A 6,000-nucleotide genomic window follows, 5' to 3' on the forward strand; every position below is an offset into this window, starting at 1 on the left:
AATCAGCTTAATAAATTCGTGCAACGGATACACACTAATAATGCCCATGAATCTTTTAATCATGAATGCTCGCATTCTTCATGAAAGTTTTTGTGTCCACGCTCCTCAATATAATGGGATTGTAGAAAGAAAACACCATTATTGGTTAGAAGTTGCTTGAGCCCTTAAGTATCAAGCCTCAATTATAAAAATGTTCTGGGGAGACTATATGGTCACAACGGCCTACCTAATCAATCAAATGCCATCTTGTATTCTCAATGGAAGGACTCCTTTCAAGTTATTATATGAGAAATGTCTAGAAATTTGTCGCCTTCGAGTTTTTGGATGTTTATGCTATATATCTACCGTGGGTCCTCAGGACAAATTGGGTCCTCATGCCCTCTAGTGTGTATTTATGGGATATCCAACTCTTCAAAAGGGGATATTTGGTTCTTGATCCATCCATTGGAAGATTCTTCGTCAATAGAGTTGTCATCTTTCATGAAGATACTTTCCCTTTCCAAGATAAGCTTTCTTCATATCAACAAGATGATCTTGCTACATCTCATCGTCCTTTTTTGAACAAAGATGATCCTCCACGAGCATCGATGATTATACTTCTACAAGTTATATCACCTATAGCACCTTTTGATGTCAATACATGAGTTACACCGAATACGGATAATTGAGCATCCAGTCATCCCTCATCAACACTATCTAAGAGACCTAAATCTATGAAATCTCCTATTCCAATGAACAATCCTTCTATTGGTTCACAAGTTGATGGTCCCTCTATACTAGTGAACCCTTAGCAATCAAGACACACAATTCGACCACCGACATGGATAGCAGACTACATGTGTTCCTCCTTGGAGAAAATTGGTACACTATATCATATTTTTTTCTTATGTTAGTTTTGCTCATCTCTCCCCCGAATATATATGCTGCATTAGTAGAATTTCTAAGCACCAAGGACCCTATCTTATGAGGAAGCTACCAATGATCCTCACTGGCAACGAGCTATGGATGATGAATTAGAAGGTCTCATGGAAAACAAAACTTGGGATATTGTTTGTTTACCTACCCATCGCAAACCCATAGGCCGCAAATGAGTATACAAAATCAAATACATAGTAGATGAGTTCATTGAATGTTATAAAGCCAAATTAGTTGCAAAAGGATTCACGCAAAGGGAATGATTTGACTATATGTAAACTTTCTCTCCCATTACCAAAGAAGTCACAATGCAGTCTTTTCTTTCCATTATCACTATTCGTGACAAGCCTCTCCATCATATGGACGTCCATAATGTTTTTCTTCATGGCAATCTTGAAGAATAAATTTATATGGATATTTTATCAGGATTTCGCAGACAGAGGGAGGATAGCGTGTGTCATCTCCGTAAATCTTTATACGAGCTCAAACAATCTTCTCATTAATGGTATGTCAAATTCACTTATGCACTTGCAACTACAAAGTTCAAGCAATCTAGGCATGACTATGCTTTATTCACATGGAAACAAGGTATATCGTCAATCTACTTACTTATATATGTTGACAATATACTCATTATGGGAAATGATGCATTTGCCATTGAGAGATTTAAGAAGTATTTGTATTCTACATTTCATATTAAGGATTTGGGATCTCCCAAATACTTCCTTAGGATAGAAATTGCATGGTCAAATAAGGGCATCTATCTTAGCCAACGGAAATTAGTGTTAGAAATTATATCGGAAGCAAGTTTGTCGGGATCTAAGCCAAATGTTATTCCAATCAAGCATACTATTAGGTTGATAAAGTTGAATATGACAAAGGATTGTCACTCATAAACAAGGATCATTTGCTTAAAGATCCTTCTGCTTATCAAAGACTCATTGGAAAACTTATTTATTTGACCATGACTCGGCCAAATATTTGGTATGTGATACGGATTCTTAGCCATTTTATACACGCTTCGAAATAGTCACATAAATGCAATATTGAAGGTCATAAAATACTTGAAAGGGTGTCCTGGATTGGGAATATTGCTATCTCGAGACAACAATAAGGAGATGACAGCATACTGTGATACGGATTATGCTACTTGTTCCATGAGTAGAAAATCAATCACAAGTTCCTATGTAAAATAGGGAGATTCTCTACTTTCATGGAAGAAGAAGAAACAATCAATCATTTCTTTATTATTTGCTGAGGCAAAATATCAAGTAATAGCGAAGACTAATTGTGAGATGGTATGGATAAGAAGACTTCTTCAAGGCCTTGACGTACGGGTAAAAGAACCCACTATCTTATTTTGTCATAATGAAGTTGCACTTATACTTGTAATGAACCCAATGTTCCATGAAAGGACAAAGCACATAGAAGTTTATTGTCACTTCATCCGAGACAAGATTTAGAGTGGATGATCAAAACAAGAGGAATAAAAATAACAGAGCAACCCGTAGACATTTTTACCAAGGTTTTATGTTGAAGGTAACATTTGTATCTATTAAGGAAGCTAGGAATCCTTGATTTATATAGACCGTCAAGCTTGATGGGAAGTGTTGAAGATATTGTTGCTAATATTAATTGATCTCAATTGATCTTGATAATGGGGAATATTTTTTGGGTATTATGTATATCTTTTTGGGATATTATATATATATATATATATATATATATATATATATATATATATTGACACCTAAATTTTGGCAACCCGTTTGGTCATTTATCACATAGAAAATTAGGGGTTAATTTTATCCCTGAAAAAATATTAATTGCATAGTATATAGAGGTAGGTGCATTTATTTTTAATTTACATGTTTTGCATTTATTTATTGGACCGATGACGGGTGGATTTGAATTAGTGGTTATGAGCTTTAAATTAACAAGCCGAACTAAGCCCATGAAGCGAGCAAATTGGCCCAAGCCCGTTTTGTTTAAGTAAGCGGAAATTGTCTCATGAGAAAATAAGAATTTGAAATTTTCCGGAATATGAAGAATTTTTCGGATAGGACAGATGTGAAAAGTGAATATTGCATTTGAAAAAAAGAATCTTCATGGATATCAATTTGGAAAAATTAAAACTCTAGGTCTTCGTGGATATCAATTTGGAAAAATTAAAACCCTAATCCGTGACCTATAAATAGGTTAAAACGCCTAGGATTTTAGAGGAGGCCACACATTGAATATACGGCCATAGTATAGAGAGAAAACCTACGTGAAAGAGAGAGAGAGCTGAAGGAGTCACAGTCGAGACCCCTTCACGGCCGTGACTTTGCTGAGTTCGCGGCTGCCCCTCAACGCTGACCCTGCTGCCGATTGTCCGCTGTAGTAACACATCATTCTTCGATGACCTTCGCAGCCTCCAAGCAAGACCCCACAACAATTCCAATGATCTTTAGTCCAGTGGTCATCCAGTGACGCCAGCGAGCCCCACTGTTGCGCTCTTATCATGCCTCACGGAAATCCAATCGTTGCAAGCTCTTCATCGACGCTTCAAACCAGTCCACCAGCCACTACGGCCTTCTTGGAGGCTCTTTGTCAGCGACCAGGGCCACCACTGACGAGCATAGATCTCTCACATATCTTCTCTAATATTATTTGTTTTATTTGAAGGAAATTTTGGGCTGAGTTTAAGACCACCTTCGGTCAACATAGATAGGCTCAGACTCATGGAAAATTTAATATAATACACGGCCACTTGCAACACCAAATATTACGAGTCTTTTTGGTTGTGTTTGCAGGTTTTTTGGCAACGTCCAGCCATGGCACCCCCTCACCACGCTTCCTAGCTTCTTCATTACAAGCCGAGCGATGGCCGCAGCTTGATATCCCATCACATCCGAACGAGATTCCTGTTGAAGCTGTTAATTCTCACTATCATGCTAGGCGACGTACCTGTCCAGATTGCACTACTCTAGACCATTGTTGCCGCTGGTCTTCTTTCTTCACAGGGCACCTGACTTTGACTAATCAAAAAAAAAAAAAAAATTGTCCCCTGCAGCACCATGACCCGCGAACAGCACCAAGAAACCTAGCCAAACATCGCTGTGCTCTGTTTCACAGGTCCTCAGAAGTTTGTCTTCGATCACTAATCCAAGCTGAAGCCAACGTGGATCTGCGAGTCTCGCCGAGGAGCACCCCAGGTCAAGCCAAATTCTTCCACGGCCCCACGTTTGGTTGTGACAATCACGAAGGTCACGAGTTCGAGCCACCGCTGAACCTATTTCGACGCTCTAAGTCCCAACAATTCCAAGCGAAGATCTCGGCCCAGTGTGTCTTCTGCAAGTCTTTCCAGCGAGTTTCCCACGATGAGTAACCTTGGTTGGGCCACATCAAGCTGCAGCAACGTGTCTGGTTCCATACAATCGAGACCGATCCTGCAAAGTTCTATTCTTTATTTTTACTGCAGATTTTTTTTTTTTTTGGCACGGTTTCATACCCATTACACGTAGAAGATGCCACTTTCTTATTTCTTTTAATGTGTAGAAGTGGCCTTGCTCGGTCAAAGTCTTCAGTGGAGGCATTCAGCAAGCATCCGAGTCACTAACATCTGCGCAAGAGAATGGCACATGTCCTTTGAGTAAAGGAGGACGTATGCATTGAAAGGAGGGAGGATTTCGTAGATTTATTTTATAGAAATTTGGAGCATCTCCCAATTGTGGTTCTCTAGGTCTCTCGGGAGCTGCACGCAAAGCCCCTAGCTGGTAACCATCCCATGAGCCTTGTTGAGCACCACCACATTGCGTCGCGAGTAGCCGTTTGAGGATTGGAATTCGGAAGCCGATATTCGAATTAGGTGAAAATCTTATCTATTTTGATTTGCGAAAATTCCGTTTCCTTATTTGAAAATATTCGTCGATGCACATGATTGGAATTCCCGATATGCTATCATGTCCGTAATCTTGAGTAGCCCTATAAATTGGGAAATTTTCCTTATTTTGCAACGTACATATGACGGTTCAATTTCACGCTTGAAATACGACCCGCAATCGTACGAAAAAATCGCCAATCCGATCTCACGCTCGAGATACGATTCGTGATTTTATTTAAAAATTGGCCAATCCGATCTCATGCGCGAGATACGATTCGTCAATTTATTTCCCAAAATTAAATGGACATGGATGATATCTTGCTTGATTTGGTGCGGTGTTGTTCTTGATGCCTTTATTTGATTGCTCCTGTAAAAGAAAACCCAAAAATATATATTTGAGTTAGATTAGGTTCATGTTAGAATATTACTTGTTTTAGGGTTATTTTGCATGTTTAGAATAGGAAATTTATTTATTTCAAATTCCGTAAATAAAAATCCAAAAAAAAAAAAATGCATTCATTTAGGATGTTAGTTTTCTTTAATTTAAATTGCACGTTTAATTATGTGTCAACTTTAATTTCGAATTTTAATAAATAAATAAATAAATCATCATGCATATGTCATATAGAATCGCACGTCATTGCATGTTAGGATTGCATGTTTATTAGTTATAGATTTAGATAATTTCTCATAGATAGATTGCATGCTTATTAAGAAAAATAGAAATCATGTGCACGTCATACAAGATTAGGTTCATGAAAATGCCCGTCATTTAGAGATTGTTGATAGGTTCATTTAATTAGAAATTGTCCGTCATTAGAATTAGGTCATTTGGTTAATTTAGATTGCACATTTAACTATTGCATTACTTTACTCATGTCATATAGTTTAGGTCATATTGCCATGCCATGCCATGTCATTTCCTATTAAATTAGTAGCATGCATCACATAAGGCATGATTCTCATTAAATAAGTGAAAAAGAAAAAAGAAATTGAGTGTCAATTAGAAATCATATCTAGGGCTGTTGATGTGGATTCTAATTTAACATTGCAGATGCTTTCGTTGCTTTGAGGTAAGTTTTGCAATTTATTCATTATTAATCTGGGTGTTAAATTGGTGGATTAGGCACTCATATGATCGCCTTACATGTTAGAAAAATAGATTTAAAATCAATCCAAGCTGCCTACAAAAGCATTTTTAAAAATAAGAGAATGGTACC

This window comes from Eucalyptus grandis, chromosome 6 (genome assembly GCF_016545825.1).
Source record: "Eucalyptus grandis isolate ANBG69807.140 chromosome 6, ASM1654582v1, whole genome shotgun sequence".
Classification (NCBI taxonomy): Eukaryota; Viridiplantae; Streptophyta; class Magnoliopsida; order Myrtales; family Myrtaceae; genus Eucalyptus; species Eucalyptus grandis.